The 13,099-nt window shown below is 40.8% G+C and overlaps 1 pseudogene; it reads left to right on the forward strand.

The window, feature by feature from the left end:
- Nucleotides 1-910: 910 nt before the first annotated feature.
- Nucleotides 911-13,099, forward strand: part of LOC102843161 — a 62,391-nt pseudogene continuing 50,202 nt past the window's right edge.

Below are 13,099 nucleotides of genomic sequence, written 5' to 3' on the forward strand. Positions count from 1 at the left end.
GGACTGCCAAAAGAAAAAAGAGATATGTCTTGGAGAAGGTGCAACCAGAGTCTTCTTGGAGGCAAAGAGGCGAAGTTACTCTTACATACTTTACATGTGGAGGAGGCTGCTCCTTGAAAAGGGACATCATGCTTACAAAAGTGGAGGGTCAGTGAGGGAAAGGAAGACCTTCAGCAAGTTGGACTAATACAGTGACTGCAGCAATGGCCTCAAGTGTGTTTGAGATGATACTGGACAAGGTTCACATCTGTTGTTCTTAGGGTCACTTTGAATTGTACACAACTTGACGGCTCTTAACAACAATGACAACAATCCCAGGAATTGGAAAATTAACCGTTGAAACTGAACATTTGTAGTGGAGCAATTCACGCCCCTCCTGAAAGTTGTGAAGTGCTTTGTAGTCATTTCACATCCAAATGTAAGGGTTAAGCTGAGCAAGGCAGAAGCTGCCTAAACTAAAATTTAAAAAGTATTCAAGGCAGTCTGCCTTTAAATGTGTATTTATATGTACTTGCAAAATCTTGATTCTCCCACTGATGCTGCCTTTATGTTATGGAAGTGGTCTTTTAAGCAGAAAGGGTCAGAAAATAAGCTAAGAAGCAGTAAACATCTTATTTTGTAACTCTAGTAAACATTCTTTTCTATTTATAAAACATCTCAGGTAAAAGCTTATGAGGACTACAGAATTAGAGGATACTCAACCATGAGTTCCTCTGCCCTTACCTCTTGACGACATCTAGTCTTGAATAAACTCATTCATCAGCCAGTACGTTCCTGTTGGTCAGAGGCGTGCAACACCCACGTCAGACACAGGGTTGAGTCCTGCCTGAGCATCGGTTGGTCCTGTGGAAGGAGGGGCTGTGGCTCTAGAGTGCCTGGGTCCCGTGGTGCAAGCCCTAAATTAAGCCACATGGCAGAATGTATTACCCAGTTCCATGGAACCCCGGGGGACAAGTCAAATGAATCTTGTCCAAGTACCCATAACGCTTCAACCAATCCCACAACATCTGGGAGGGCAGGAGATTCAAATGGCTTGTGCGGTTGGCAAGGCTGTGGAGCACTGGCCTCACTTACCAGAGTGAGTGATATTTTGGGCCCAGAATTCCTAGACCTCCAGGCCTCCTGGTCTAGGGATAAATACACAGGTGAGGGCTGTTTCTGGTGTGGGTAGAGTATTTCCTTCCTATAGCAGTTTATAGAGCAAGAAAGGAATCTAGCCAAGACGAAGGCTGCTTTTGAATCTCCAGAGTAGGCTGATGAGGGTTTACACTAGTCACCAAACCTTCATGTCAACAGGCACCAAGATGAAGACTTTACATTAAATACATTGGATAGAAGAAAGAGAAGTTGAAGTCAATAATAGGTAAAACATTATTGATGTAGCATACTTATGAAAATAATATATAAAGATTTCATAGTCTGGAATACTTAATAATGTTTGATTTATTTGTGCAAAGAAAGAATATGTATTGATTTGCTTTTCTCTCCAAGTAGTTGTTGAGGTGGAGCTTTGGTGGTCTAGTGGCAAAAAGCTGCATTGCAATTCCAGGGCACGTGGTTCAAATCCACCAGCTGCTCCTTATAAGAAAGATGGGCAGTTTCCTCCCATGCCTCTGAAAACCCACCAGAGAGTCGATTCTGACTCTATGATACATAACAACAACATACAAGTAACAAAAGTATAAGGAATGTTAGTAGTTTATTTTGTAAAGTTTCTAGTTTTGAGGGTTGGAGTTTTTTGTGTCAAAGTTATCAAATTTAAAGAGGTCTACATATTGACAGCACCTGACAACAAAGTCAGCCTGAGATTATTTGGGAAGAAAATAAGTCTCTCACTTCCTTGACCCCCTTCAAGACACTAGCTAGCATTCCACGAATGCCTGTGGGCAGACCTAGTGCTGCACTTTGTCCTGCGTTTGTTTATTTTCACACCAGGTCACAAAGTAGAATTAATTGCAACTGGTCACTGAACTAGAAGGTGGCTATAACCTGAAAGGATGATTAATGTGCTTCTCTTGTTGAGAGGCTGAGACTGCCTGGAAACACTTGTCCAGCGTTACTTATCTGAAGAATCAGTTGAGCACTAAGGACAGACGTCCTGGAGTAAGCAGTGACGGTCATTTTAGTCACTGCTTTTACATTATCTAGATCATGATTACCAGAAAAAATGAAAATTAACTACTGTGCCAATACTCAAAGCAGATAACTCAAGACCAGTTCTTCGTTATATAAAGAGCATGTAAACCCAACCTTGTTTTATGAAGCCCTTGTGCTTCTTATTTTCTTTGGTTGTTTTAGGGTGTTAACTGGAAAATTGCAAATGGAAACATAGGAATAAATTTTCAGTGTCTCTGAATTCTCTTAATACTAATCACCTTCCCTACTTTTATATATTTTCCTATTTTGTATAGTTTTCTCTCAGTTAAATTAGTAAATTCTTTGAAGAAAAATATCTTTCTTCTATTCAGATAAACTCATTACTTTTTTGTCATTTTTGTCTCTATAAAACAGGTACCTGGCTCATAGGGTTTTCCAAAGCGCAAAGTCAGAAGCGCTTCCAAACTTTCAGGATTGGCATCCTGCAATATCCAAAATATCTTGCCTCCGGAAACCCTATAAACTTGGAGAAACTATGTAAGTTATACAAGTATTCAGGTCTTTTGTTCATAGGATCACTATGAGTCATCTACGACTCAATGGCACTTAAGCAGACTTCTTCTGTTAGCAGTTGAGCACTTTAATTCTGGTGTTGCTGTTGTTCTTTATGGTTATTAGGTGCCAGCAAGTGGAGTATGATCCAGCGAACCCTACGCACAATACCTCTGAAGCCTGTCCCAGCCTGTCCCATCCTGTGCCATCGTCACCATTTCTGACACACTCGAGCCCGTTGCAGCAGCCACCCTTTGCTCTACCCAGAGTGCTATATATGATATTTGGGAAGTGACTTTTACCTCAATCTGATCCTGAATGAGCTGGGAGTACCTCACCCCCTCCCTGGCTAATTTCTTCATCTCACACAATTCTGATATGGGGACAGGGGGATGGATTACCCAAATGAGACAGGGATGGTATTGTAGGGACACAACCCCGGCCCCACCCCCAGGCAAATTAACACCTTCTTATCTCCTTCAGATTGGAAATGGAGAAGAGAGATGCAGCTAGTGGTCTGGGACTATCTGTTCATCTTGGGCAAAGTACTGGCAGGTGAGAGTGCCAGGAAGCCCCAGTCTACAGTATGATTCCATTTTAATAAACACCTTTAAGGTTCTAGCATGCTTGAAAGACCAAATATACAATCTACACTATAATTAAGAATGAGAAAGGGGCATTTATCATATCCATTTGGTCTGGTTACCACCTGGCACCAATCACTAATGCTCATATTTTATTCTTATGTAAATCCTCTAATGTTTTGAAATTATGCCCAATATGACTTGCATGAGACACATTACCACCGTGTGGTCAATCTGTGCCCTAGGCAAAGGAATTGTTCCAGGAGGAAGAGACTAGGGCACAGTATAGTGCCCAACTACCATGGTACAACAGTGTACAGCTTCAGGGTTTCTCGGGAGAGCAGACTTTAGTGTACCGAGCATTAAAGTGTAAGTCTAAGCTTTTTGTTAGAGTACAAGGCTGACAAGAAAGATGAGACAGAAGTGAAGACTAAAAAAAAAAAAAAAAAACCCAACAAAAAACTGTAGATAGATTTATTAGAAAATTATGTCCCAAAGGGATGGACCTTCCTTCTTGAAAAAGAAATATGGAGGAGACAGAGTGCCAGTGAGGTGAGGTCATATTTATGGCTTCCTCGTCTGGGCAGGCTTTGGGACTGGAATCTGGACCAATGAGATGATGCAATGAAGAGTACAAAGTTTAGTGGGTGGTTCTCATTCAGATCCCTGTTCTCTGACATCATTCATTTGCCCAAAGTATCCACTGCTTCCGACATCACTTATACACCCAAGCTCTAGTTCTACGTATGTCATTATCTGCTTCCTGGCTATGATGGTTCATGTAACTTTTGCCTCACTTACATTATTCATTCTAATCCTAGCAATCCTGAATAGGGTGGTAAAACAACCAAAAATAGTATTAGGTTTTTAACTGCACAGATACTAGAAAGGAGAAATAGAGCTACTCTCTAAAAAAAGAAAAATCATAATAATGAATCTGACATTGACAATAATCTTTATAGGTCTACTGGAGACGGTATTACTTGGGAATAGCAATGCATTTGTTAAATATCCAAGATAGCAAACTTATAACACATTTTGATGTAAGAGCTACATTCATGTCCTGCACAAGGTCCAGAATCCCAATACTTCCTTGATTTAGTTACTGTCAGTTCTCTAGAAAGAGAACTTTGATGGTCTGTAGGGGGTTGTATTAATAACCCAAAGGCTGCGTCTCTCTGGTTGTAATCAGGGTTCCTGTGTCATTTACAGACTTGCAGTGAGTGAGTTCTCTAAGTCTTAGGAAATAATTTTTGTTTCTGTCATTTGAGGAAGTTCTGGTGGCCTAGTGGCAAGAAGCTGCCCTGCAGTCCTGGAGGCACATGGTTCAAATCCACCTATCACTTGATGGGAGAAGGATAGGCAATCTCCTCCTGTGAGATTAACTGCCTCTGAAAACCTGCCAGAGGGTCAGCTATGAATTGGTTCCAACACAAAAATAGTAACAATCATTATTTGAGTTGGGACCATCATTTATAAATTGTATATTTATTTTTATAATTTAGAGAATAATTAGGGAAGATAAAATGAGAGCTAACTAGAGCAGACTGAATTTTTTAAACAGTAAGTAACCTCTAGCTCTCATGAACTCCACACTGTAATCTCACTCGATTCCTAATCTGCTCAACTGAATAACCTTACAGAACAAGGAGGAGACAACTAAGGAAAGACAGGTGACTTGTGTCATTTATTACTATCCTCATGGCTGAGTCTGTTTATGATTTAGAAAAATCTTTCTATTGATCAAATCAATTGAAAAACATTTTTGTTGTTATTTGCTAATTTTTTTATCACAGAGCCAGAGTTTGTGTTTTTTTTTCTTAAACTTCCATGTGTGATTTTCAGTAACTGCCTTAGGAGATTTTACCAAGTTAGGAGTGTGCTTTCCTATGGTGTGCCTTAGCTTTGATTTTGTTCAGTGGCTGATGTGATCTCCAGACAGTGTGATTTAAATAGGAGACTCTGGGCGGAGAAAGCAGAGTTTGAAGTTGAAATGTGTCACTTTCTAGGTGAGTGACCTTGGGCAAGTTACTTTTGCACAGTGACCATATTTTTCTATTTTAGATGTTTTGTCTCATTTGCTTGCAAATCTACTTGCTCTTCTTTCATTGTAATTTGTCATTTCTTTACTTTCTCTTCTATGTTCACTTATTTTCAAAATGCCTGTTTCACTTATTTTATTTTCTCAAGTTTTTGATGGTGTTAATACTCTCATTTAAAATATCTGCCGACTCAGTCATGACAAGTTCTTTCCTCTCACATGTTTGGAAGCAGGAGTGGCATCCACTTCCTGAATAACATGCCTCTGGAAACTCTATGAACTTTGATAAATATCAATGGTGGTAGGGGCTTCAAGCCTTCTGTTCATAGGATCACTCTGAGTCATGCTCAACTCAAAGGCAACCAACAACAACATATGTTAAATAATTCATCAAACTTTGTTTTTGCTGTGGGAACATCCTGTGGCTTATTTACGTGCTATTTGTAATGGTCCTTCTCTTGCATTCTTGATTAGTCCAGGATCGAGTAGTATAAATTACTATTGAGAACCTGCAGATTTTGGGGTTCAGTTTGCATAAGAATGAAAAATTAATCCAGAGTTCTGAGCGGAGATCTGTTTCTTTGTCTTCTCCCAAGACACATCGGCCGGCTTTCTCACTCTCCATTCAAAGGATGGAGACCTTTGTGGGCCTTGGTTTATGTACAGATGTCCATTTCAGACATCTACATGTTTCTTTTTTTTTTTCTTTTGAGTACTGATGTTCAAATATCAAGACTTAAAAGTCTACTTCCAATTTACTATAGCAAAATTCAGTTCCCTTTTATTCGTTGGCACCTGGATCTTTCCATGTCTTTCTTGCAGTCTTACCTCTTTCTCTCAATTAATTTGCAGCCCAGAAACTTTAGTTATCTAAAACACTGAAGTAAAACTCATTCAAGTAAAGCAAACACACTTGAAGGAGTTTCCAGGGGAATTGCTATTTGATACTGCACATGCAGTGGATGAGGATCTGGTCCTTGTGACCCTCCGTTGGATTTCAAAGACTACAAATTATAGGGAGGATCTAAACTAGTGTTTGGTTTTAAGAAGACTTCAGAGATAGTCTTTAATGAAAGCTTAAAATTATTTTAGGTCAATAACTTCAGAGCTTTATCCAGCCTCTGGGACTCCAGGAAGTATGAAATACATGAGAATTTTAAAGTCTTTGTCATTTTGATCAAGTTTCTTCTCTAGAATCTTTGATCAAGATGTTCGGTAATGGTAGCTAGGCACCATCTATTTCTTCTGTTCTCATAGCAAAGAAAGCAGTTAGCCACACATTTAATTTCACATCCAGAACACTTGATTGTGTTAATGCAAAACCTATACTTGGACCAAGAGGCAGGCATCAGAACAGAGCAAGGAAACACTGCATGGCTCAAAATTGGGAAGGGCGTACACCAGGGATATGTCTTGTCTCCTTACCTTTTCCACCTGTATTCAGAACAGATTATCTGAGAGGCTGGGCTCTGTGAGGAGAAGTGTGGTGTCAGGATTGGTGGAAGATCTATCAACAATCTGCGTTATGCAGATGACAAAACCCTGCTTGATGAAACTGAGAAGGACCTGAAACGCTTGCTGCAGAGGGTCAAGAACTGTAGACTCCAATATGGATTGAGGCTTAATGTCAAAAAGACAAAGGTTCTCACCACTAGACCAAATTGGCAGCATCAGGATGGATGGTGAAGAGATTGAGATTGATAACAACTTCAGTTTGCTTAGCTCTACGGTCAACACTCTTGGCACCAGTAGCCAGGAAATTAAAAGATGTACTATGATGGGAAAGTCTGCTGTTAGGGGCCTCTCCAAAGTACTGAAGAGCAATGGTGTCACTCTGGAGACTAAGGTGTGTCTATTACAGGTCTTTGCAATCACTTGTTATGCATCAGAGAGTTGGGCAATGACTAGGAAGATAGAAGGAGAATTAATGCCTTTCAGCTGTGGTGCTGGAGAAGAGTATTGAATGTACCATGGACTGCCAAGAAAACAAACAGATTCATCCTCAAGAGGGTTAAACCAGGCTGCTTCTTGGAGGCAAGGATTCTGGGGCTTTGTCTGACATATTTTGGACATGTTGTAAGGAGGGACAGATCCTTGGAGAAGGACATCGTGCTTGGGAGGGTGGAGGGATGGCACAAGAGGGGAAGACCCTCTATGAGGTGAACTGATTCAGTGACTGGGGTAATCGGGATGGGTGTGTCAGAGGCAGTGCAATTGGCACAGGATAGAGCAGGGTTTAGGGCTGTTGTACATAGGGTCGCTATGAGTTGCAAGTGACTTGATGGCACATAAGAACAACAACAACATTCCTGTTCCTAGGAATAATAATGTCAGCATGAGAACTAAGGTATGCCTTATTCAGGCCATGGTCTTTTCAATCACTTTGTTATATTGTCAAGTGAATCATGACAGAAGAGGAGTTGATATTTTTGAGCTGTGGTGTTGGAGAAGAATGCTGAAGATCTCATGGGCTGCCAAATGAACAAACATATCTCTTAGAGAAAGTGCAGCCAGAGTGCTCCTTGGAGGCAAAGATGATGAAGCTTTGTCTCACATACTTTGAGCAATGTGTTAGAAGAGGTTTCCCATGCTTGGGAAAGTAGAGGGATGGTAAAAGAGAAAAAAGCTTTGAGGTCAGAAACCTTTACATTTTACTTTTATAGCCATTATGTTAATCCTTTTTAGGGGCATGGTCTCCAGCTACCTTAACTGTGGACATATTATCTTGCAAAAAATTAACAGTTATGGGATCAATATAAGAGAGTACTTTCTACACTGTGAGAGGTGGTGACATTGGTGGAGAGATTATGAAGAGATTTGAGCACTGTTATAAAGAAACTGATTAGGTGTCACCAGAGGAACTCAAGAGATAAAAGCTACAGTTAAATGTTTTACTTACTATATAATTGAACAAAAAACTGACTTGTAACTGCTCTGAGATAAAGTTTGCTGAATGGTTGAGGTAACCAGAGGCTTTTTGTATTTGTGCTATTGAAATGAACCTGTACTTTTACTAATTGAGAAATTGTACCTTGTTAATCTGGCATGGGACTACTGAACAAAATCTGGACTTGCATTTTGACCTTCTTTGCCTCTTCCACTCTCTAACCTATTTCTCTAATAAACCTCACAACTGTGAGTAAACTCAGTGAATCTTGAAATGAACATAGGATGCAATAATTTTTAAAAATGAGTGAAGGAACATGTAGAGTGACATGTCTGACTATGTAGCTATTTGTATAGTGCTATGGACATTGTTATTTGTTGTTATGTGCCATCAAGTAGCCTGCAACTCATAGCAACCCTATGTACAACACCCTAAACCCTGCTTTATCCTGTGCCAATCTTATTGTCTCTGACACACTGACACCCATTACTCAAGTCACTGAGTAAAAATATGGAATGCCTCACGAATGGGAAAAGTTCTCCTTTATGAAGTTGGTAGAAGTCAGACTCAGTCACCTACATGTTCCATCTGTTCCTTTCACAGACCCTCAACTAGGTGGGTTGACATGGTGCCTGAGGCAATGAACTTGAGTGTGTCAGAGATTGTGAGGATGACATGAGATAGGACAGTGATCAGATTGGTGGTTCATAGGAGCACTATGAATTATACTCAATTGCACCAAATAACAAAACAACAACAATTGCATTCCTGTTCTCATGTCAGGCATAGTGCTTGGATGTCTCAGTTACCTCGTTCTACTATAACAGATCAGTCTTTTTGCCTCAAAGAGTTAGCAAGGATATAATCTTTTAGGGAAGTAGTCCTGGTGTTATAGTCCTGATTAAGTGTTGGGCTGCAAACTGAAAGGTCAGCAGTTCAAACCTGCCAGCCACTCTGCAAAAGAAAGAGGAGGCAGTCAGTCTCCTCATGTTAGGATTTACAGCCTCTGAAACCCAGTGGAGTCTCCATGAATCGATAATTATTTCATTTTTTGGAATATTTTCCCAAATAGAGTGACAGGGTTTTCTTTTATGGAGCTGCTGGGTGGATGTGAAGCTCTGACTTTTCAGTTGGCAGTCAAGCTTTTAAATATTGCTTCACCAGAGCTCCTTATTTTAGCCTCTGTTGTTATGGTTTTGTGCTGTGGTGTTGATTCCAACTCATGACTACGTTTTGACAAAATAGAACTGTCTTACAGGGTTTCCTATGGTAGAACCTTTTCGAAAACAATGTCCCTTGCTTGCTGGGCCTCTTATTTTAGAGCAGCATGTGTGGAGTATTAGCTTCAAGATCCAGCTGAGATATCACTGTGACTTGGAGATATTACCCTGCGGTGCCAGCTTGAGATTTAGCAAGAACCCCTCAACCCTACCTGAGGCCTCATCCTGGCATGTAACTACAGGCTTCAGCTGGATTCAGTTGAATGATAATTTCTCATCCAGGCGTGATATTCGTCTGCCTGATATGTTATTAGAGGTACAACACTTATCTGTCAGTTTGTTGCATGGTGGAATGATCTTCATATTGCTAATTCCTTCATAGATTGTTGTTGTTGTTAGATGCCGTCAAGTTGAGTACGACTCATAGCAACCCTGTGAACAGCTAACCTGGACCCTGTCCTATCCTGTGCCATCCTCGTCATCTCTGACACACTAGAACCATTTGCTGAAGTCACCCAGTCAATCCATCTCATTGGGGGTCTTCCACTTCTTCACTGACCTTCTGTCTTTCCAAGAATGATGTCCCTTTATTTTTATAGATTTTTTATTTTAATTGTAATTTTTCCCTGTTCCCCCCCTTCCCCAGTTCACTATTTTTTAATATTCACTCATTTTTTGCACAATTATGCCTCCCACTTCCTCCCAGTCCTCTTTGCAGTGTGCCTCTTATTCTGGGCTGCTTATAGTTCTTTTCCCTCACAGAGCCATGGTCGATTTGAAGAGCTGACATGTGGGTTAGTAGCTAAAAATCTAGCCAGTGCACCACCAGGCCTCCTTATTTCAGCCTCTGGAATACTTGGAATTCCTGAGTTTGTAAACTAACTTCTTTGTCAGGTAGCAAAAGAGCTGCCATGATGTTGTCTGTAGCATTTTGCACTGTTAACCCGCACTTTGGACATGTTGTGAGGAGAGACCGGTCCTTAGAGAGGGACATCATGCTTGGGAGGGTGGAGGGACAGCGCAGGAGAGGAAGGCCCTCTATGAGGTGGATTGATTCAGTGACTGGGGTAATTGGGATGGGAGTGTCAGAGACAGTGCGATTGGCACAGGACAGAGCGGAGTTTAGGGCTGTTGTACACAGGGTCGCTATGAGTCACAAGCGACTCGACAGCACATAACAACAACAACAAACCCAAAGGCCAAGATTCTTTGGCTAAACCCACCAGCTGCTCTTAGTCTCCTCCTGTTACAGGACTTTGTTGTTGTTATAGAGCATTGAATCAGAGCCTCCAGTGGTCTTCTAGAGGCTGTAAACTGCACAGGAGGAATTTACCCATCTTTCTCCTGTAGAATAAGCTGGTGGATTCGAACCTTGTCCATTTGAGTTGGCAGTGCAGCTCCTTACCACTTAGCTACTAGAGTTCCTTTTTACAATTTGCAGCCTCAGAAACCTGATGTAGGGTTAGTGAGTCAGGACTGACTTTGAGTCAGATATCATTGGTCATTTTCCTGTGTCACTGTCGAATCAGTCCTTTTTAAGATCAAAATTGTCAGATTTAGAATCCACCTTACCTGATATGATCTAGTTAGACATAACCCTCGATTTCTTGGTTAGCAGATGCAGGCTGCACTATCAGGCCCCCTTTCCATGTTTCTAGCTGTTTTCCATATGTAATTTATCAGCATTTCACTAGGAGTAAAAAATTATAGTCGAAACTCTGGAGGAGGGGCAATCTCCTCCTGTGCCAGTCAGATCTGATTCCATAGCTATCAGAAAGTAATATTAAAAAAAACAAAACAAACAAACAAACAAAAAGACCTACAAGAGGAGATAATGCTCCTTCCAACTTCATGGTACTGCTATTTACTGTCTATGTGGATGAAAAATGTATTTAACCTCCGTTTCCTCATTTGTAAAGTGGAACTATGAAAGCCACATGTATTTAACTGATCTCTAATTCCATTTCCTCATTTGTAAAGTGGAGCTGTTGAACCCATATGGAAGAGTTTTCAAGAGAATCATGAGGGTGTCTCCATAAACCTCTCGTCACTGTCTCCTAATATGCATTCAACACATGTTAATTATTATTATCTGCCCACAGAACATTAACACCCGGAGACGATGCCCACATTTTCCCATGGTAGGTAAGAGCCGGTCTCAAAAATGACCACATAAGACAATGGCCAAGAGGAAGGACTGCAGCCGTGCTGGCAGCAAAAGAGGAGGAGATGGAGGCAAGCAGAGGGCATTCCCAGGTCATAGAAGCCGGGCGGTGTCATGACGTGGGAAGATGGGAGAGGACAACACCATGCCAGCTGTCCAGGCCCGTGTAATTCCAGCCTTGAGTGAGTAGTAGAGGAAATCCAACCAGCACACTTCCTGTCTGAGGAACTGGCCATCCTGGCTGCAGTCAGTCACCTGAATCACAGGTTCTGGAAAAGAAATCATGATGACTCAATGGTGTGGAAAGAAAGGGAGTTTCCCTCCAAGTCTAGCTCTTGTATTAGCCACTGTTTGCCTAAGATAAAACCTACCACGCCTGTAAGTTATAGTAGGCAGAAAGAAAACACACCACACAGAAAACGAAAAAAGCCCTGTAAACACAATCAAACTTGTTGTTGTTATGTGTCGTGAGTCACTGTGACTCATAGCGACCCTGTGTACAACAACCCTAAACTCTGCTCTGTCCTGTGCCAATCACACTGTCTCTGACACACCCATCCCAATTATCCCAGTCACTGAATCAATCTACCTCATAGAGGGCCTTCCTCTCCTGCGCTGTCCCTCCAGCTGTGGAAACAGCAAAAGAAGTAACAAAAGCAATAAGAGCAGTTATACCAAGTATTAATGCAGCAACAAATCGCTTAGGTCTCAATAATTCATTTAAACACTTGACTGTCTGTAAACCAACATCATCATACCATGTTATATTTTGCAAATTTACGGGTAGCAACACATATGGTGGACGTTTTATCAAAAGCATAATAGTATAATTTTTTGACATAGCATTATTTATACAATTTGATAAAATACAAGAGACACACGAAACATGGAAAGAAGTATCAGAGATTTTTTCTATATATGCATTATTTTTATGACTAAGTAATAGACTATAAGGATAGCCTACGCAAGCGGTAACAGCCACAGGTTCAGATGTCTGATTTTTTGGTCTTTTTAATAGAACTATATCTGTGGCTGCTACTAGGCGAAAAAGATCATGGTGGAGATAAGAATAGTTGAATTCCGTCTTAAGAATCTATACGGGTTCAACGTAGCTTGCTGAAAAGAACTTAGTGATTTTACTTCCCACATCAGGTTTGTATCTGTTAAACCGATCCTTTTCAGTAGCATTGCAAAAATAAGCAGCATAATTAGGAGAAGAGACTGAAAAATCCCACAAGTGTTCATTAGTATTAGGGATTTGAAATGGTATCCTTTTTTCTTTAAATTTACACGTGAGCCAAGTAGGATACTGATTTTTATAAACTCAGGGAGAATCTGTCCCTTTCCAAAGACCTGTCTCTCCTTACAACATGTCCAAAGTATGTCAGACGAAGCCCCAGAATCCTTGCCTCCAAGGAGCCACCCGGTTTAACCCTTTCCAGGATGATCCTGTTTGTTTTTCTAGCAGTCCATAGTACTCTCAATACTCTTCTCCAGCACCACAGCTCAAAGGCATTAATTCTCCTTCTATCCTCCCTAGTCATTGTCCAACTC

The sequence above is a fragment of the Elephantulus edwardii genome, unplaced genomic scaffold (assembly GCF_000299155.1).
Source record: "Elephantulus edwardii isolate Elephantulus edwardi_28Jun2011 unplaced genomic scaffold, EleEdw1.0 scaffold00001, whole genome shotgun sequence".
NCBI classification, from domain to species: domain Eukaryota; kingdom Metazoa; phylum Chordata; class Mammalia; order Macroscelidea; family Macroscelididae; genus Elephantulus; species Elephantulus edwardii.